Raw genomic sequence first — 23,126 nt, forward strand, 5'->3', positions numbered from 1 at the left:
ATTATTGAACCAACTGCCGGTTGAGCTCTGGATGGCATCGGACCTCCGATCCTTCCATTGCGGGTTGAAGACCCACTTGTTTGAGTTAGCTGGTCTGGCCTGATGGGGAATATGGGTTTTTAATTGGTTTTTATTATTCTATTATTGCTGTATTTTAATTGGGCATGGTTTAATTCTCTTTTAATTTTTGTATAGCTATTTATATATGCCTTGTGAACCGCCCTGAGTCCCTAGGGATAACGGCGGTATAGAAATCAAATAAATCAAATCAAATCAAACCCTTATTGTCGAAGAATATAAATCAAGGACCCCCACTCTACCCATTTATTTATTTATTTATTTATTTATTTATTTATCTGTGCTTGCCTTAATAGTTCTTGTAAATTTTCATGGAGTCATTAATGAGTGTGCACAATGGGCAGCAAACTACAGAAGCCCTAGGTTTAAGATACGTGGGAACCATTAAAGAGATATGGGCAAAGAAATACATTGAACTGGAATGTGAGTGTGGGCTCCAATAAGGCTGCCAGCTTAAAAACCACTCCCCTGCCTGTCCTACTCACAAGTTATCATATCATCTCTAACATGGTCAGTCCCCCCGAAAAAAAGATAACAGATGATCAGTGATCATCTCAGGAAGATCAGAAAAACCTTTGTGGGATATTTTGGCCTTATGTTAATAGGGAAATCATTAATGCCATCATTAATCAAAATAAAAGGAAAAGAAACTATAAAGATTGATTTGGCAAGAGTTATAGAGAGATGAGTGGTGTTGCTAAATGCCCAAAGCTGTTCAGTTAGCATTAATTCTACAACAAGATATAATTATTCGATGTTAAGAAATAACAGACTGATCGTGAAAGCTTTATAGGAACTTTATAGTAACTGTAATATATGTATGTGTGTGTGTGTGTGTGTGTGTGTGTGTGTGTGTGTGTGTGTGTATATATATATATATATATATATATATATATATGTGTGTGTGTGTGTGTGTGTGTGTGTGTGTGTGTGTGTGTGTGTGTGTGTAAATTCAAATTGCTAATAAAGAATTTTGGAGGCTGAGATGATCATTTTGAACTTCTTATGTTCTCATCAGTCAGTCATACCCTTTATCTGAGATTCGAACCTGGGCTGATTATATATTAAGCAGTTGTTTTAACTTCCTGAGCCACAGGTTCTTTCTCTCTTTTATTAGCTAGAAGGCAAGGGAAATATGTGTTAAGTATTTGTCAAGGCTTTTTGAATGCACCTTGCTAATTAACTCTTTCTTTCCTGCTTTGGCCTGAACCAAGGCTTATCCACAGGATATAGTCAACTTATGACAGCTCATTATTTGTGTAAATTATTCAAATTGCTAATAAAGAATTTGGGAGGCTGAGATGATCATTTCGAACTTCTTATGTTCTCATCAGTCAGTCATACCCTTTATCTGAGATTCAAACCTGGGCTGATTATATATTAAGCAGTTGTTTTAACTTCCTGAGCCACAGGTTCTTTCTCTCTTTTATTAGCTAAAAGGCAAGGGAAGCCTTGACAAATACTTTATAAACACACTTTATAAAAAGGTAAAGGTAAAGGTTCCCCCACACATGCATGCTAGTCGTTTCTGACTCTAGGGGCCAGTGCTCATCTCCGTTTCAAAGCCGAAGAGCCAGCGCTTGTCCGAGGATGTCTCCGTGGTCATGTGGCCGGCATGACTAGACACCAAAGGCACACAGAACGCTGTTACCTTCCCAATGTAGTGGTCCCTATTTTTCTACTTGCATTTTTGCATGCTTTCGAACTGCTAGGTTGGCAGAAGCTGGGATGAGTAACAGGCGTTCACTCTGTTACACGGCACTCGGGATTCGACCCGCCAAACTGCCGACCTTCTGATCGACAAGCTCAGAGTCCTAACCCACTAAGCCACCGCGTCCCTTATATACTTTATAGTAACTGTTTTGTGTGTGTGTATATGTGTGTGTGTGTATGTGTGTGTGTGTATTATAGACTCTTCATACAATCTCTGTTTACAAGTCATGCCATAATTGCTTTATTTCACCATATATACATAAAGGCACTATATTTTTAAAAAACATGTAGTTTTCCAAAAGGTTTTTCTAGGATATGAATATTTTATCCATCAAGTTCCAAATAATATATTGAACTGATTTGGTAATACAGTAATAAACAGGTAATACAGTAATACAGGTAATACAGTAATAAACAGTGCAATACTTAACTTTTATTTACAAGTGTTTTAGCAGCAGCAACTTTCAACTGGAAATATTGTTATTTTGTTCTGCTAGCTAGGAAGGAAATTTGGCTTGACCAGGATAGCTAGATCGGAGTATGTACAATAAAAGAAAATCTGCAAGAAACTTTTAAGTCCTTAAACAAAATTGAAGCCCATATACTTTCTTCTAAGTGAGGAAAATTTCAAGATGTCTTTGAAAGACATTTGACGAATGATTTGTAAATTTAACCCAGTTTTGATTGTTCAATTAACTCTTCACCCAGAATTTTCAAAGGTTTTTGGACTCATCCTTTAAAGATTTAGTATTGACATAACAGAGACATACAGTATAACCTGTAGTTGGGATGTCTCTGGTATTGGCAGGTTTCGTAGCAAAGGAAGGTACTAAATCATTTATTTATCAATGATAGCTCCAATAAAAACTGTCATTGTGCCATTTTAAAAGCCTCAGAAAGAGTCATTTCCCTGAAACCATCTAAGGCATTCAAAGGCAATCCAGTTCTGAGTATGTGTCAACTGTAGTACCTGACCTGTCTGATGGACATTGACCACGATAGATACAAAACTTCATACTGGAAATGCCTCTTATGTAATTTGAGATGAAGAATTGTAGTGATCTGGCTTTAGTTATTTAATCCTGAATGGAAAATGATTCCATTATCTGTGATCCTCATCAAAGCATCCTGCTCCTAAGTGGCCTTTACAGCCTTGTCTCACGCTGTGCTTTACCAACCTTAGTTCAGCAAGAAATATGAAAATGAACCAAGTTACAAAGACTAGGGACAAAAAAATCTAGTTATGTTGTTTACTTGTTTATTTATATTGGCTATTGTATTCTCCATTGTGTGTAGTTTTTCAGATCTTTTAAAGCAGGGGTCCCCAACCCCCAGTCCATGGACCGGTACCGAGCCGTGGCATGCCAGCAACTGGTCCACACAAACAGGCAAAGCTCTATCCGTGGGATGCAGACAGCACACAAAACCACACACTCTCCGGTCCATGTAAAAACCTTTCTCCACAGAACTGGTCCCTGATGCCCAAAAGGTTGGGGACCTCTGTTTTAAAGGTAGTACGTACATATTTATATACTATGTATTAAAGATATTGGACAACCATTTGTCTGAAATGATATGTAAGCCACCTAGAGCTTAGACATCAAATGACACTGAGTGAGTAGATGGCTATATAAATTTAAATAAATAAATAAATAAATAAATAAATAAATAAATAAATAAATAAATAAATAAATAAATAAATAATGATTTCCTGCTTCAACAGGAATGGGACTAGAAGTTGGACTAGAAGACCTCCAAGGTCCGTTCCAACTTCGTTATTCTGTTATATCAGGAATCTGGAAAAAAAATATATTTCCCTCCCACCCCACCTCACCCCAGAGAACTTTCAGAGAAATACAAAGTGTAAGAAAACAAAGTAATTCTACTATGAATAAAAAAGGAAGGTTGGATTCATGGTACCTGAATTTTTTCCCAAGCACTGCAGTCTCTGTCTTCTGTCATCTTGAAGCAATTTGCCTGCATTTCTGTGTAGATTTATAGTTTATCTTTATCTGTGGCTTCATCAGTAGGTAGCTATTATAGCTACCTTGCCTTGGATATTGTTTGGGCCTGATAGATCTGTGTGAAGTTCATCAAAGGAAAGCTGAGTGGCTAAAAGCCATTGGGTCCAGCTGAGGATGAAATACGAGCCATCAGCCTTGGTAATGGCTGTAAAATTTCATAATTACACAGCCTTTATTACATTGCATAATGATCCTGAAGCAGTATGGAACAATTAATTAAGATTTTCAACCGTGGCTCTTTCAGAAATTAAAGGTGCTGGTGACTGAAAACACAGCAAAGGGGGGGGGGGGAATGTCTAATTCTAAAAGTGTTAAGAGTCGTTTTGAAGCACTTCCAGAGTACAGTTTCCATGAAGTAGCATGAATGAAATAATAGTAGTTAGGTAACTAGCTTTATGGGTAACTAGTATCCATGGATTACTCTACTGATTAAGTTCTATTCATTGTTTGAAAATTATGAAAGCAAATGTCAGCAGGTTTCTCCCTCCTGCCTGTTAGACTGGAAACTTAATCACGTGTTGCCACACTTGTAACTCAGTTGCATTAATATTACCTAAGGCATTACACAGGGTGGGAGAATTGTCTAATTATGCACTATATTGTATTGAACCATTTTAAAAATCTCTATTCCATCCTTCTTGAACCTGGTACCCTGCAGATATTTTGGAGCACGACTCTCTGAATTGTGAGCTAGTATGGTAAATGGGATCTTGGGAAGCATGGCATCAATCCTTCTAGAAGGTGACAGATTGGGAAAACATTTTACACTTTGAAAATTTGAAGTAGAGACATCTCTCCCTATATGATTTTTTAAAGTTTGAATTTTAATTAAGCTGTGGGAATGTTTGACATTAAAGAAAAAAATTCCTCAAAGTGATCCAATCAAAATCAGAATAGAGATAAAAGGGACCTTGGAGGTCTTCTAGTCCAAACCGCTGCTCAAATAGGAGACCCTATATAATTTGAGACAAGTGGCTTTCCAAACTGTTTTTAAAAACCTCCAGTGTTTTTAAGCACCCACAACTTCTGAAGGCAAGCTGTTCCACTGATTAACTGTTCTCACTGTTAGGAAGTTTCTCCTTTAATTCCAGGTTGCTTCTCTCCTTGATTAGTTTCCATCCATTGTTTCTTGTCTTGCCTTCTTTGGAAAATAAGTTGACCCCCTCTTCATTGTGGCAGCCCCTCAAATACTGGAATACTGCTATCATGTCACCCCTAGTTCTGATTTTTTATAAACTAGCCACACCCAGTTACTGCAACCAATCTTCATATGTTTTAGTTTCCAGGTCTTTAATCACCCTAGTTGCTCTTCTCTGCACTTTTTCCAAAGTCGCAATGTAATGTAATGTAGTGATCAGATCTGGATGCAGTATTCCAGGTGTGGTTTTACTAGTATCTGTGTTGTCTGCTTAGCAACAAACCAGAAGGAATTTCTTTCATCTAGGAATGTTGTTTCAACCTCACAGACGTGTCAAGAGCCTTGGGATTTTTTGTGCTTTCCCATCCAGGTTGTGCATGATTTAGATATTATTTAACTTTGGAGGATCAGCAAAACTCAGCTAAGTTCTTTAATTTGCTGTGGGGCTCTGTTGCTAACCTACAATGACAGAATTTTGCCACCTTTGCCACCTTTGAACAGTTTCCACACTGATCCCAGAAAACTTTTATTATACAACTTAAATTTGATGAAATTTAAGTGGGAAGAGGGAATGGTGGGAGAGTTAGATGAGTAGGTCCAAAAATAAAGTGTTGATTCTTAGCAAGCACAACCAAGTGCTTAGAATGGGTTTGGTTAGAAAGATTGAAGACCATTTATTTATTTATTTATTTATTTGTTTGTTTGTTTGTTTAACATATGGCATAACAAATGTGGACTTATAATGTATGTTAACATATAATATGAATTAAAACACAATAAAATATGAATGTTAAAAAAATTATATTCAGATATCAATGTCTTAGGCCAATTACCCATTAAAGTACAGCATGGTTTGTTTGAAAAAAAATCAGAAACTGGGACCAGTATATGCCCTCAGCTTACAGCCAGTCATGATATGATATACAGTTTGATATGGGACCCTGCAGTCACACTGAGGGGAGGATACTATGGCCCATTTATACAAAGAATCCTAGCAGATGCCATGTGAGGTGCAAATCTTATTCAGTATCATTCATTGCTAGCACGAGAATTCAGAACCTGGCACCTTTTGAATAGGATCATCAATATGTCTTCCTGTGTCTGGACATTCAGCAACCCATTGGGCTTTCCATTGGGAATCAATGTTAAAGTTGTTAAGCACATGTTGTATAAGTGCCCGTGGGGGCTTCCTACATTTGAGCCTTCCAATTGATAAGTGGGGAAGGTCAGTGGGCACTGGTAGGAGAGAGTTGTTCTCTCATTAGTGTATTTTGCCTTCCTAGAGCTGGTGGTGCCATGTGGCTTGGAACAGGAAGCCAGCAAATAGGAGTGGTTTTAATACATCTGCTTATAAATCTCATGGTGTGGCTAAATCTGGCATCTAGCCTACTAGTATGGCAGTTGTTAAGCCATACAGGGGCACAGTATTCTGCTGCAGAATAGACCAGCCCTAGGGCTGATGTTCTGAGAGTGGCAGCTGAAGCTTCCCATTTAGTTCCACTTAATTTCTGAGGCTTTGTGATGATTTCCCCTACCTTTCATTATTAATGAGGGTAAAATTGGTCAGGATTGTTGCAATTAGCATGCATACGTAAGGGTTTTATTTCCCTTTAAGGTGCCTAATGACAAGTTCCTCTTGGTAGTAGTGTCAGTTCCTGTTTTGGACTAGTTTGGGTCTTTGGATTTCAGGCATCCAGTACCTGATTAGAATATATTACAACCCCCAAGAATTAAAACATAGCTGTAAAGTACCATAATTCCTATTGCCTCTCATTTTATCTTATTGCATTCTGCCTTATTTCTCTTGATCTGACCTTTTATCTTATTGCATCTTATTGCATCCTGCCATCTTGCAGAGGTCTTCAACTGGTATTTCTGTCCTTTGTTGCAAGCTTAAATGTTATTCCTGGCAGGTGCAATAGAGAAGGGTGGAGTGATGCCAAACACTATTTGTGTCTACACTATGACGATGGAGTCAGGGAAGATCATTGCTTTGAGTCTGATTTGATTACAATGCTGCATTTTAACTGAGCCACGAGGAAAGCCCAGCAAATGAAAATAGATGAAGAAATAAATATGTGCTGTCTAGATATTGTTAAAAAATGATAATTTAAAACAAGTTATAGCCCATCACATTTATATTGATGGGTTTCTTGTGTGACCATTTGAAAAATCAATATATGGCTCAAGTCTGAAAGGAACTTATCGAGGTCATAATAAAGCTGAAGAAGCTCAAATGAAGAACCTATGAAGTACAATATTGAGATTGAAACTCTCCTGCTTCTAAAACAGAGCCATCTGCATTTCTCAACGTTTAGAATACTGCCTCTCCCTCTTGCTGATTTGATATGGATTCCACATAATCTGTGTTATGTTTTTAAATATTTTGTGCTCTGCTGAGGGTTCCCTTGGGTGCCTTTTAATTATAAACTTTTGCCAGAAAATTTAGAACCGATTAAATGCTTGGTTCATCGAGGAGTTGGCTGCTTGAAGTTCTTTTGTCAAGTCATTTATTCCCTTAATAGGAATTTTCTGATTGGTTGTCATTCTTGTTCACCTACTGGGTGTCACTGCCTCTAAAACACTTGTCATTCTTTAATGGAAACAAAATAGTCATTGCTGTCAGAGCTGCAATGTCATTCCACTACCCCTTGCTGTGTCGGCAATAGTGAAAATGACAGAGCGGCTCTCAGTAGGGGTAATTAAAATGTAAATATTGATATTTTATTATTTGAAATTACTTTCCAGTGCGGCATTTAATATCTCTCCATCTGTGCGGCTCTGTTTAGCGGTCACTTTAGTGCAGCTCTGGGATGCTGATCGGCGGCTTGATCCCCGTTATGTCAAAATGCTTGTTGCTGCTTAATTTTGATATCTAATTAAGTGGAAAAGTACAGTCCACACTGTAATCCATGGCATCTTAACCAGCTGCTTGGGTATATTTAGAATTAATCTCCACTATGGAATCATCCTAATGTATGCAATTAAGAGTCTGCCAATGGCTAATTAGGTGTATTAGAATCAGGCTGTTTCCCCCCCCAAAACACACACACACACACACACACACACACACACACACACACACACACTTTCTTTTCTTGAACTGTTTCAGACTTCAGATACTCTCCTTTCTCAAGTAGCTTAACAAGTCAGACCAGGTTGGTCTCCAACAGGGGATGCCCAGAGCTCAGTATTGAAATTAGAGATGCAGGTGCTGAGTGATGAAATTTATACCATATTTAAAGTTCTTTTTTTAATATAACCTAGTCTTCCTGAAGTCACTGAAAAAGCCTAAATTGTTTGAAAGATTATTCTTGTTTCTTCCTGTGAAGCTTCCCAAATAGTCCTTAGAAATTCTATAATTAGTTTACTGTTTTAAAAAAGAGGGTTAAACGTAGAACATTTTTAAAAAAAAAAACAAGCAAACAAAAACTCTTAATTTAATCCTCCCTTGGGTCAATGGTTAAAAGTAACTCAGTCCATTAAGATTACTTTAACAATTTAAACATAGTAAATGGGGCTGTCTTAGAATTAAGGTGGTTGTAGTGATTTTGATTGTATTATAATTTTACAACACAAATCCTAGACTGAATTTTGATAAGGTTGCTTTTTAATAGCTCCAATCTATGAAGCTGTTTAAATTTTGGCATTGAAATTTAGCCTATGAAAATTGGTCCCATTCTTTACTTCCACCTTTCTATTCCTTCATCTAGTGAGGGAGGGGGCAGGGGGTGTCTAGAATATTTAGAGCAAGTAAGGATGTTTGTCCTTAAACATATGAAGACCCGTTTGGAGCAGGAAATCCAGCCACAGAAAAATGCTATCTAGATATTGTGATATTGTGATATATCACTTGGAAACATAAGGCAGATCTTCTCATTATCACAAGATAATGTTGTGTCACTAAGTAATCAATCAATTAATTAGACAATCTAGTGTCTGTTTCTGAATTCTACTGGAGAGGAATGCCACCAGTGGATCTCTACCAAAGCAGACAGGAAAGTGAGCTGGAGAGGGCCAGGAGAAAAACCAGGCCTGGAAAGAGGCCCATTTTAGCCTGCATTTCTGAAGAGAAGGGCAAGAATTAATCCCCTCCTTTCCCAAATGGCTTCTTTATAAAAGCAAATAATGATTTTTTTTTTTAAAAAAAATTGCTTTTATGGTATTTGAGGACCCAAAGGACCTCAGCAGCTGGACTTAGGCATGAAGCTATCCAACTTTTAATATGAACTGTGACTGCTGCAGATTTGGGGGCCCTCCTTGTCCTTTTCTCCCCAAAACTCAACTTATTCTTCAAGTTGTTCTTCCTTGAAGTTTGTTATGTAAGTCTTAATAAAATGTGTGTGTGTGTGTGTGTGTGTGTGTGTATGTGTGGGTGCATGTATGTGTCCACTGAAATATATATAACTGGCATTTAAATTACCTTAACACCTTTTTGTACAGCCTGAGTGAGAGATCACACTACCCAAGCATCTTTCCTGTTTGTAAATGTCTAATTTGTTGCTTTTAAATTGCTGTGAATCTTCTTTACTTAGTCCTGGTGCATGAATTCACTGTTGCAGATATTTCTGACAAGTGGACGTTAGCTTAGTGAGAATCCATTGTTCTTAATGGATTGAAAACGATGTGCAGTGCGAATGCATTTTCATTGCCATACGAGCTCTCTGCTCTTGTTTCAGGGAGATGAAAAGCGTGTGGTGATAAAAGCCCTGAGTTTCTCCATCTCTTTTGTTGCACTTGCTGTGGGGCTTGTTGAAAAGGTGTTTATGGTCAGAAGTTTTGCAGGTCTCTGTTAGAAATCATTCATATTTTCTATGAACTTACATGTAAAGAAAGATGAAAGGACCACAAAGGTACATTTTAAATAAAAAAGAGATATAGACCACCATAACACAACTGGAGTTTTAAACTATGTACGGAATAAACATATGATAGTTTTACTGTAACATTTACGTCTTGCAGGAAATGTTTTATTAATATTGATAATTCCAAATAATTGGTGCCTCTTTCTTTTGCAGATAAAGATTAGGATTCAGTGTCTTGGGACTTCTACAGTAGTCCTAGTAGATGACAAATGTCTTGTAGATTTCATTTTAAAATAACAAAATAATTTGGGCCAGCTATTGCCTTACTACCTACGATTATGGAGAGATTTTGAAAAAGCTCATGAGGAGCAAATGCCTTTTTCCAAATCTCCCTTTTGTGCAATGAAAGTTATGATGACCTACAAACTTCTATACTTCCTTTTAAATGAAACCTATCAGAATCGGTCTTCTAAATAAAGTTTACTTTAAATTAATGCAGAATTGCTATGTTCAATCTATGGCAGGTGTCTGGCAGATCAGCTGTCTGGCAGATCCCAAATAAGACTGAACTTGTTGCTACTTGGAGATCACCAATGAATCCCAGGATGTAAGTTAGACTGAGAAGCTGGATGAAAAAAGTATTTCAGATGAGCCAATAGCAAACTTATTTTCTTTGGTTGATTTAAAAACCCTACATAGATGTATCTAAAAAATCACCAGGGGGAAAAAAACAACTTAATTTGAGGACTTCCGTTTTGTCATGCAGCTGCTATGGATGGCTGGGAGACTTGCTCTCTCTCCCCTGTCCAGTTTCACATTGCTGGGGGGACCTGCAAAGGGCCGAAAGTCACCCTGAAGAGGCAACCAGCAAGAAGGGGCGCTCGCTGGGTCGCGGGAGAGCCACAACTCTCCCGTTGGACCTGGCAATCCCTCCAAACCAGCAGACAAAAGTACCGTCCATTATGGCTCATCCCTAGGCTGTGAACAGCCGAAGTCACATTTTCCACCAGGCAACTCTTAAAGCAGCGCGGAAGAGACTGGGTGAGATCTACCTCTTTTAGACCCTAATTACTTCCTGTACCTCTTTAAGCTGCTAAGCATTTTCCCCCTGCGGTGAGGGAAGGAGCACTTTTGCCCTCCCTCCAGATAGAATGGTGACCAAATACCCAGAGGTGTTTTAAACATTGAAAAAGTAACTGAATCCCAATTGGAACTTTATTTCTCAAAGCATGTGGATTGAAAAAAATGTTTCCTATTTTTCATTGTCTATTTCTGTTGGAAATCTGGATTCTTTCTTATGAAAAAAAAATAAGAAAAACTGAAAAGATTAAGACAACTTTGGGACTCAAAGGGAAACTTTAAAAGGGCCCTGGCTAACTGCCCATGAAAATAGATAAGATACATAACCTTGAGAACTTTGAAACAACCGCTGTGAAAGGCTTTGTGTTTCCTATCTAGAAAAAAAAATTCTTTCTTTTGGATTTTCTAAGTGTAAAGCCTTTAGTTTAAAATACCAACATGGAAGAAGACCCGGAACAAAATTTATTTATAGATGAAGATCAACAAACTCTTGCTATGTTAAAAACACTAATCCAAATTCTTACCACAATCAATGAAATACTAAGAGGCTATGTGTAGGAACTAGAAGACAGCCCAGATATGAAAACCCAAACTTTGACCACAATTAAAGAACCATCTATACAAAATACAATAGAAAAAAAAATGAAACATTCAAGTACCATGACAGAAGAATCTACTATTAAACAAATATTGATATTTGAAAATCCAGAAAAGACATTGACAACCTGGAAAAAGGAAAAGGTTTCTTATACAACTCTGAAGGAACTAGAAGATCTAGAAAAAGAACAGTTGGAATAGAAGACAAACAATTCGGAACAACTATATTAATATGGAAGAATAAAGAGACGACCCACTAGACCAGGGGTAGGCAACCTCGGCTCTTTTATGACTCATGGACTTCAACTCCCAAAATTCCTGAGCTAGCCATGCTGGCTCAGGAATTCTGGGAGTTGAAGTCCATGAGTCATAAAAGAGCCGAGGTTGCCTACCCCTGCACTAGACCTACAAGTCCTCTCAAAAAAATGGCGATCAGATGGCTTTGCCAATATCAATTAATATACATGATATTACAAGGAGATTGGTTCGATGACCCAAAAACAAGGACGTGGAAGATGATTTGGCAAAGGAAAAAAGCTAGAATAAGACTCAAGAAGGATAGAGTTTCGACCATCTTATTGAAACCTTAAACAGAATGTACTTAAATAGATAAGATTTGTATGTTGAACTCAAGACATTGTTATGAACTGAGATAAAGAAAAAACTTTGGTCATTAAAATTTAGCAGTATAAATGCTAATAGCTAATTTGAATATTGATTTGTGCATAAAGGTTATGTAAAGGTGAATAATGTAGACAAGCTAAAAACTTATTGTTGAAAGTAATAAATAGGTCTACATGGAACGTTAAAAAATGAAAATTATCAGTTTAAGCAAGAGAGCAGATATAAAGAGGAAGAGAGGAAGCATTAAATATTGAAATAAAAATAAATTTTGATTACTATTTAAAAAACAACTAAAAATTAGCAAAAAGGAAGGATATCATATTGTATCCTTAACTTGTTGACATAGAGGGTGAGAAGTTAAGTAAACGGGATGTGTATTTTGAATATTAGATTTTGTGAGGAATGGGGATAGATGAATTGGGAATATACTAAAAATCTTGGGAATGATAAATATCAAAAGTTAAATCTAAATGTTAGTGGAAAATAAATTGAAAAATCTATTAGGTCATTGACTGTCTAAAAGATTGTATGTTAAAACAATTAGAATATGTGTAAACTAAAAACTATGGATATATGTAAGAAAGTTATTTTCTATGTGATGGATAGGATAAAAATTGTCTTTTAATTTACAAATAGACAGCATATATGAAGGGAAAAAGAGAGGAAATATTTATGGTAGCAATTTGAAGTCTCTACTAATTATATCTGTATGTAATTGAATTACTACTACCCAACCACCACGTTGCTTTTCAAATACGTGAATGTAATATCAGAAAATCAATAAAATTTAAATAAAAAACTGAATTTGAGAGATTGTTTATCTTTCATCTGTTTAGACATTACATTTGGTAGATGCTAAGTAGGCAACTGACTCAAGAGAAATTTTCAGCATATCGGTATCTTCTGATGCACATGTTTTAAGAACGTAACTACCAAACAAATTTCTCAGCCATTCTGCCTTTATGTATTACAGAAAGCAAGAGATGATAATGGTAACCATATTTCTTCATTTTTTGTTAGGGCTTTACGAAGACCATTCAACTTTCTTTAAAACTAAAATGGAGAATTCAAGGAATAGTCCATTCTGCCTGAAATTGGTCCTGGGATAGTTTCACCATTCATGCGGAATAATTCTTTGTAATGTTATAAAATTCCTTCTCCTTCAGGGAGATTTCTCCCCCACTCCATTTCTTTACTGAGAAGTGGTTAGGGCTCATCCCATAATGATGAAAAGATGTGTATATTGCACTAAAGTCCATTTTTTAACATTACTACATGGTATTGTTGAACTTTTAAGTAGATATGTGGATAACTTTGTTGTCAATGCCTAATTAATTATTCCTTTAAGTCAAAACATCTTGAAGAAACTAAGCTTCCTGTTTGGATAGCTTCCTCTTAAAAGAGCAGTGAAATAGCTGGTCAGTTGTGCAAGAAAGGAGGAAGTAATGACCTATAAAGCCCTACATGGCATGGGTCCGGATTACCTACGGCAGCACCTGCTGCCGGCATCAACTTCCCTCCGTCCAGTGCGCTCCCACAGAGTGGGCCTCCTCAGGGTGCCTCCGATCAGAGAATGTCGATTGGTGGCCCCCAGGGGGAGGGCGTTCTCTGTGGGCGCGCCAGACCTATGGAACCGCTTGCCGGTTGAGCTCCGGATGGCCCCTGACCTTCGCTCCTTCCGGCGCGATTTAAAAACTTATTTATTTGAACAATCTGGCCTGGTTTGATGGGTTTAGGGTTGGATCTAATTTTAACATAGTTTTAAGCATTGTATTATATTGGGCATGATTATTTAATTCTTTTAACTTCTTTTAACTTTTGTATTTATATTTTGATATTTATTGCCCTGTACACCGCCCTGAGTCCTTCGGGAGAAGGGTGGTATAAAAATTTATTAAATAAATAAATAAATAAATATTGCATCAACCTATATTGAGGTGACAGCAACCTTGGTGCAATCAAGGTTTATTTAAATTATCTCCCAATCCAAATATTTTTTCTAATGATTTTTATTTGTTATGGTTCACCACACAGTTGTTGTGGTCCATCGGCTGCCAGCAGTACTAGCAGAGTCAGACAAGGAGGAGGGGGTAGGGGTAGGGGGTAGGGGGAGCCTGGGTCAACTTTGGAGCCTTTGGAAGGCTCTGATAAGGAAGCAGAATCAGATGCAGATGCAGAGGCAAGGCCATCAATTTGTGCCCAGGTCCTGAGCTGAGGGAGAGGGAGGAACAGATGGGGCCTGTCCCAGATGCACGAATGTGTAGAGAGGAAAGGAGAGCAATGGAAGGCAATAAGTCAGCTCTCAGGGAAGAGAAGACGTAGACACTAGCCCCTCCCTGGCTGGGAAATAAATAGTAGGGGTTTGGGAGTGGCCTGTTGTCACAGACAACCATTTGTTTTCCAGGGTACATCAATCCAGTCAGATTTCTTTGCCAGAACCAGATTTGTCTGGACTACTTGCTCTGTATTTGAGTTGCCAACTGACTCTCCCTTCTGGAAACTAATAGGTAGTGAATTTGCCTCAGCCGGTGTGAACAGGGACTGTTTCTGCTTGGCTTAATCCTTGAAAAACTTTCTATCTGGAGTTCTCAAGTGAACAGAGACTGTTCTTGCCCTGTGTCAGAAGGGGAAAAGACTTTCCTTTATGACTACTTCTTTTTGGTTGTGTCTACTTAATGTGAACAAAGATTGTTCCTGCCCTGTTTTAATAAAAGGGTTAATAAAACTTGTGAGTAAGCAATTTCCTATTACTTGTGAAGGCTGGGTTAGAACAGCAGTCACTTAGATGTTTAGACTGGATTTGGCATTTTTATCCATCTATTGAATCCTTCCCAAGGACCAGGGATAGGCCAATGTTTGATAGTATTAAAGGTACTGTCACAGGATGTAAGCTATTCTAAGTAAATCTACTCTTTGCAATTGACTGAGTGATTTTATCAATGCCAATAGTGTTCAAGTGATGCTCCAGATGTTTTGGATTGCAGCCAAGGCATCTATCATCATTGATATATCTTTGCTTTCTTTTGTCACAGTTATTCTACTTCTATTGGCAGATATTTGTATTTGGTGTTCTCCAGGTCTTTCTCTCTATTTTGCTGTTTCCAGGTACTACCATGTACAGTATCCAGACTTCTTCTTACTAACAGTTATTAAGTGTAGGATGTTGTTGTTGGGCTGCTGGTGGATGGTCACACAGCCAGCCAGATATTTAGACTGAATTTGGCATTTTTATCCACCTAGTCTGTCCCAAGGACTTGCAATAGGCAGAAGTTATTTGGTGATATTAAAGCTATTGTTGCAGGATGTAAGTGATGATGAAGTTGATGATGATTGTTGTTGTTGTTGTATTTGGACTGCTGCAGCAACTTGTACAGACCATTTCTATGGCATTCTTAAATCTCCCAGGAAGTCTGTCTTCACTGCTCAATTGAGTTCTACCACAGCCAAGAGTTTTTCAAATGAATTTGGATCAGTGCTAGTCATTGCCTTGTCCCATGAGTGTTCTCACCACTCATCTCAAAGGCAAACAGTTTTATCATGACTCTGAACTGATAACACATTAGACACTGGATCCGGTAACCAATTCCCTACCCTCTTCATCTCCCAAAACTGTGATTTTCCTAGAAATCACAAAGGTCCAGCAAACACCTTCTGCCGCTGTGTTAGTGATCTTGGTTTGTTGTGCTCTTGATTTGTTTATAGTTTAGTCTTTTTAATCCCTTGACCATGTTGATGGCTTTGGTTGTGTTTCAACAGCAGTGTCACACTTCTGAGGTGATATGATTCTTTCCCAGGCAAAGATATGACACAAAGAATATGATCAATATTCTTGTTGGTGAAGTACTTTTCGTCATCTTACAGCCTTGTCTGACAATTGTAATAATTAGAAGAATTCTGCAATGTGAAGTCTATGTACATAAGCCTATTCTGATGCTTCTAGCAACATACTGGAAAAGTCAGAAAAATCAGATCTTGAAGTTAAGCAGCATAATGGTGGTTGGTGGAATGATTTGGTTTGAATGGATTCTTTATGAAAACTTTTGTGGCCAGAGATATTTTTTTGAAGCTTTGTACAATTCTATCATGTGCTTCCTGAAAGATAAATGTAGAAGACAGAATGTACTTTGTGTACTACTTTAAAGGGTGGTGTGGTGGCTCAGCGGTTAATATGCTATGTTTGTTGGATGAAAACAAACCATGCAGTCTGCCCAAAAGGATATGGTGGTCAATGGTACTGAAGGCTGCTGAGAGATCAAGAAGAGCAAGGATGGTTGCACTACTCATATCCTGCTCTTGCCAACGATCTTTGACAAGTGTGAGCAATGTAATTTCTATCCCATAACCGGGCCTGAATCCTGATTGGAAAAGTGTTCAGATAATCCATTTTATCCAGGACCCTCTGAAGCCACCAAGCAACCACCTAAGATGGGAAATGGAAAACTGGACAAAAGTTGTCAATGTGGGGGAATCAAGTGATGGTTTTTTAAAGACGGGTAAAACCAGGACCTCCATAAAAGGTCAGAGGAATGTCCCCTCCAGCAGTGAGGAATTTATCACTGCTTAAACCCATGACTAGTAACTGTCCTAGAAGTTTTCACCAACCAAGCAGGATAAGGATCTAATTGATAGGCAGTTGCACAGATAGCATCAAGCACCCTGTACATTTTATCAGGTCCAACAGGATCAAACTGTTCCCAGATAACTGGGCAAGACTATTCCTTGGGCATCTCACATGGACTGGCACCATGAGTGGGTTCCAGCTGGGAACAAATCCAAGTGACTTTGTCCACTAGGTGTTGAACGAATTCTTCTGTGTGACTCTGAAGATGATCAGCCAAGCTTCCCTGTCCCAGAAGGGACCCAGTGACCCAGAACAGAGCTGTGATGCAACACTCTGCAGATGCAATAAGAGCAGATAAATAATGCTGTTTTGCTGTCCTTACCACCCCAAGATAGATCTTAATAGCGGCTCTAAGTTGTGTTTGGTTAGAGTCATCCTTAGTTTTCCTCTAGATGTGCTCTAGGCATCTATTAACCCTTTTAAAGACCCACATGAACCATTGGGAGAGTCAGAAGGGAAGGGTGAAGAGAGGCTGCATAGGTGCAATCTTATCCAGGGCCCTGGCCTACAACATTTTAGATGAATACTACTCCTTTATCTTTCAATTTATTTTGATATACTTTCAGAATACAGAAATGACTATTAAGCAAATAGCTACTACATAATAACTGTCTGAAGCTGGTTTTTTACTTATCAAATAGTGATTGACATATAAATAGAACATATCCTGCTTATACAAAGAGATTTTAAAATCTGTTAATAAAGCAATATTATGTGCCTGATTCTATGCAATATTATGCATGTTACCTGAAATATTATAGCATATTACATATGCAAAATTGCAAGCCATTGTAAGTATGAAAGCTGACAGATACTTTGAACATGTGTATGTGCATTTTGGACACATGAAGATGAAATTACCAATGTCAATGGCTCTTAGGGAGGGGACCATTCTTGTATACCTAGAATTTGTACTTAGAAAGTTCATAAGATCTCATGAATATAAGGTGGCTGAAGCAAGGATATAAAGGATTAACTCATTGCTACTTTCCATAAAATAAATAAGTTTCTAGGCATAACATAGCTAATTGATGCAGCTCATAAAATATAATCACATAACTGCTCAGAACAAATCATTTCACAATTATTTTGATGACTGAGTTGGAACAAGTGATAAATGTTTCAAATTCTAACAGCTTCTTTTGGGACAATTTCAAATATCACCCTGATTTCAGGAAAGAACTATTTATTAATAACTGAATCTCATATTTCTCTTCTATATCATTTTACCTAACACCTCACTTCTTTTTATAAATGTTATAGTTTGATAGAAACAGGTCAGGAAAGCTCCAAAATGAAACGGAACCTCTAGGCTATACATCTGATGAAGTGAGCAACAGCTCATAGAAGCTATGCCATTTACAGTAATGCAAGTTGTTTGTCATAAAAGTTGCTCACCAGGTTCCTGATTTTCTACTGCTTAAATGCTCTTTGCATTGTTTCCAGATCAATAGTATATCAAAACAGAAATCTAGGATTCTACTTTGTTTAACATACTTAGGCAGATTAAACAATATAGAACACTGTCTAAATAGCATGATTCTGTTAGATTTTTCTATTGAAAATTATCTAAGACTGTCTTTAGTCCATATGTTTTTATTTAAAGAATTGAAATAACTTGTTCTGTTGTTATTTAAATGATTTTTTTATCCTTCCATTTCCAGTGGGGAAAAACAAGACAAAATATAACTGGTTAAAGTTATCATTTAAAATGCCTAAATGACACCTAACTTTATAAATGATGTAGACTGTCCCTATTCTGTTAGTAGAGAAATATGTGGTGCACACAATACAAATTTGTGGTCACATGGAGCATTTTCTGTCACATAAAAAAGCAGGAATCTTCTGCGCGCTTTGAGGATTTGGACTGTGACCAATAGGTATTAGATGCTTGTAGTGTATTTTATTTCCAGAATGGAACAAAATAATTCAAACAAATGGAAAGGATCAGAGACAAAGGCAGAAAATGCAGCAAATACCATTCCTTTCCAGTTGTTGATATTATAATATTTTGCCAGTGCTCTTGTAATAGTATAATTGTTTTCAAAAACGGCATACTAAGGGTACTGTAGATAAACCACAAATGTGCCTCCAGTGTCTATAAAATCCTAAACAGACTGTAGAAGAGAGTCTTTGGGAATGATAATGATTTAGGCTTGTTATCTTAGGGACGTCTGCTATGCAAGAAGCAAATGGCAAGCAAGTGGACAAAACAGTCTGTTTTAAAAGAATATGTACTATATATCCACACAGACTGGAGCTGAAGAATTAATTTCACTAGACAGAATATTGTGGAGGGTTTATGTGGTTAAAAACAGCAAGGGCTTTGTTGCCATTTATATTTTATTTTCTTACAGTGTTTTATGAATATAGGAAAATGAAGACAAAAGGAAAGAATCAGGCAAGTTGCTAACTTGCTCCCCCACATGCATAGTTTTTGATAACAGAGAGTCATTAGATTCTAATTACCAAACGAAGTGGAAGGTCCTTTTTTGTTGAAAACTCTCTATTTATAGCAACAGTGCAATCTACTGAGGAAGAGAGATAGATCGGAGAGGCGAGAGCTAGCCCACAAATTGTTGCCCTTGTTTTATGGCTATTTACAAGAAACTGCATAGAATTATAGTGGTTTGCATTCAAGCATCGTTAAAGTGGAAGAAAAATGCCTTGTAGGGGTTAACTTCTTATGCCTGCACTGCAGCCTATTTCTGTCAACACTGGACTTGGGAAACAAACATTTATGCTTTGTGAAATGGAAGTGTATTTTTGAAGACTAGCCGTCAGATATTTTTTGCCCTTCACACTTTCAAATGCTTAGCCTTTTTTCTAAGTTGACTGCAAAGAGCATCAGTTTGCCAGACTAAAAGAGAGATGGTGGGGGATTTGGGGTGGGGGGAGGAAGGGGCAGAAAGTAAGCAAGAAAAAGAATGGGTAAGGGCTGGGTTGTCTTGACAAGTGCCCATGGCATCACCATCAAATATATGAGAGTTTCAAGTAGAAGATGGCAGGAGGGGTTGGCACAGCACATGCTTCCTTCCAGCCTATGACCTCTGGCTACCTGATTCTTGAGAAGCTTTTCAATCCTTCCAAATGATGTTATTCCAAACTGTCATCTGGTTTACTCGGAGCACACTGTCTCGCAAATAAACATGCTATTTAACTGCAGGTCAAGGTACAGAGCCATTCTGCTAGCAAAATGCCTGAGATACATTAAATGGCACTGACATGAAGAGAGAGATGAAGAGGGATCAAAGTTGTCAGCAGCATGCATGGAATTGGCCTGCACCGGGGGAAAAAATGCACCATCGTGCATTGAAATGTGTTTTTTTAAGCCATAATATAGTTGAACATTTAAAATTATGATTTGTCAAATGCTAGGGATTAAGGGACCGGGTATGATAAAATTCAAAGTTCAGGGCAACGCTAGCAAGGCACTATCTTCCAGATTTGGGGGCAGCTCAGGGCTGTGTGGCTGGAAAATGTTAAGTGGTTAATGGGAAATGGGTTCACACAGAGTTTGGAGATTTTATATATGGTTTTAAAAGATCACTTTTTATGAAAATGTGGATGTCTGGGTTCCCCACCCCCATTGTACATTGGTTTATTACAATGGCTGGTATTCTTTCACAGAGTACAGCATATTTAAATGAACCCTTACATTGGTTTATTCTGCAGTACTTTTAATTTGTGTAGAAGTTTTTTTTAAAAAAATGTTTTGTTACCAAATTGTTCTGGTTGTTGTTTGTTTTTCTCAACAAGAAAAATATTTTAGGTTTCATTTTATGAATTAAAACACAGATATAAAATTAAACTTTAACAGCTCTGGTATTTTTAAAAGGCTCTCTTCTATTACCCACCACCAAGAATAAAGGTTTACAAGGAATGCCGAGTAATAAAATATGATTTTACTAATTGTACTTAAAGAACATGGCATAAAATCCCACAATTCTATCTCCTGCATTTTATTTTCTGGAGTATATAAAAAAGGAAGAAACTGCAAATGTGCACACCTGTGTATTTTCTATTGGCATAAACAAAATGTTTCATTCACAATTAGGGGCAACATATTTCCTGCAGGAGGAGCAAGCTGTCCTGGGAAATTGTGTAGAAATATGAAAACCTGAAGAAATGAGAAACTGTTTACACATTTTTTTAAAGTCTGACCAAATATCCCTTCATAAAGGCAGCATTGAAGGGTTCTTTTTAACGTTTTAATGCCTGTTAGCTACTGTAATTGCTAGCAAAGCCCACTGTAATTTAAAATAAAAAATAAAAAAGTAAAATGCACAAATTAGCATATAAATAAAAAAGCAGGAAAGTGGAAGCTTTGGGAGGAATATAAAGGAAAATGATTGAAATTGAAACCTCTTTAGAGATTTTATTGCTTTTTTATTTATTTATTTGCTTAATTAAATGCCCCTGAAGTGTGGTGAAACATGGTTATAGTTAAAAAGCAACTGTTACTTTGTAAATTGTAGGGACAAAGGGCTCTCCTGACTTTAAAGTTTCCATGCACGTAAATGTCAATACACTGCCTTCTCCATCATCAGCACTAAATTCACATTGATGCCTCTTTTCTTCTCTGTATTGATCCTTCCATGAGAACGTAGATTTGTATCTGTTAATTAATGCGTCCTGAAACAGCGTTTGTATTAATCAGGCAGATAAGAAAAATTGGATGCCTGCACCCTCATGACAACCGTAAAAGTGCTGGCCCTGATAAAAATCATGGACGGACCTCAATAAAAAAGTTCCTCCTTCCACTCAATAAACTAATCATCCCTGCTTTTAATTATGCGGCAGAAAGATGTGTGGAGATTGGAGAATGTGTAAATCTATTTACTAACAGCAGTGTCTGGGAGGGAGAATGGGCCTGTCACAGGACACTGCTGCAGGCAATGTTCTCTGTCCATCTGCTTCTTGAGAGAGAGGCTGGAGCTAATTGCAAATAGGCCTTCCATTTTAAGACCCTTTCAAATTATTATTTCTGTTTCATTTCATTCCATTTTCCATAAGAAGCGTGGGACTAGCCCCTTGTCATTTTTTCAGAGAGGTTGGCTTTGATGTGGTTGATCTTCTTTTGGGGACATGACACATGTCCTTTTATAAATAAAGAACACTATACAGTATGGAAAATGTAAATAAGAATTAAGAAATAATGAAAAGGGAATGGAGGAAGTGTCTCGATAAAGTCCATCACTTTTGAAGCATGTCTCCTGGCCTGGAGAGAGTTTTGATTTCTTTTAATTGGAATACATTTGGTTCCAAATTGTGCAGCAGGCTGAATCTAAACTGATGTCTAATTCTTGTGCCTCATGTTTTCACCACGGTATTTTGGCAAGATTCTGTGTGTTTTAAGATAAATGAGCAGCAACAACCAAGGCCTGCTCTTTCTATAGGATCCCTGTCAAGGCACATGTGAGCAGCTCCATAAGTCGCACACAGAGAGCTTTAGACGTGTCTTAAGACCCACCCCACCCCCTTTAAGAAAAGCTTGACTAATCCCTTTTGATGATTTTATTAACTCCTGGGTGGTTGCAGGTGCCAACTGGCAAACTACAATATTTCATGGATAGGCCAGGAAATCTCTCCTTCACTGGGACCTCCAGTGATAGGAGCTTTGTCAGGCAGAGATAATAAATTAACACCTACTGTAAATAGGTGCCTGAAAAAATATGGCTATAAAGAGGTTTGCCCTTAGTGATCCTATTAAAAAGGAAAGGAGAGATAGTGAAACAAAAGCAAAACCTAAATTCATTAAGAGAAGTGTTATTATATATATTTTCTTCACTCTCTCTCTCTCTCTCTCTCTCTCTCTCTCTCTCTCTCTCTCTCTCTCTCTCTCTGATGGTGTGATTACTATTCACTTGGCACTTTAATGTGCCATTCTGTTATTTGAGCAGTGTGGTGGAGGCAGAAGCTATTATAGAAGTAATTAGCGTCTTTTCTGTAAAGGGTAGGTCTTATGGAGGTTGAAGTTCAAAAAGCACTTTGCTTAGTTGTTGTGATCATCAATTCTATTAAGGTATCAAATTACCTCTCCTTTAAAATGATTTTCCCATTTTTGTTTTAAAACACACTCTACCTTTAAAGAAGACATTGAAAACTTTAAAATATGTTATGGAGGCTATGCAGAAGTACCTGAATTCAGTGAGGTTTACTCTGTGGTAAGTAACAGTGTAGATAAAGATTACAGGCTGTCATACCTTTTATTCTTTCTCTTACCAGCCATGAGAAGTATTCCTAAAATGTTTCCAGATTTGATATGGGCCATATTAGATACTACTGAATCTGGGTAACAAGCGATGACAATTTATTTGAGGAAATGTATTTTTAAATATTAAATAAAATACAACAGGCTTCTCTACCTAAAATTACAATACACCCAAAGATGTACTGAATTGTTTTTATCTGAAGTGCTTTTGTTTTAACTATTTTCTGTCTGC

General features: G+C 37.5%; 1 protein-coding gene across 4 annotated transcripts in view; it reads left to right on the plus strand.

The window, feature by feature from the left end:
* ESRRG (estrogen related receptor gamma) overlaps nucleotides 1-23,126 on the plus strand; it is a 203,579-nt gene that overhangs the window by 172,095 nt on the left and 8,358 nt on the right. The gene's annotated exons all lie outside the window — the stretch shown is intronic.

This window comes from Vipera ursinii (assembly GCF_947247035.1).
Source record: "Vipera ursinii genome assembly, chromosome: 1".
Taxonomy (NCBI): domain Eukaryota; kingdom Metazoa; phylum Chordata; class Lepidosauria; order Squamata; family Viperidae; genus Vipera; species Vipera ursinii.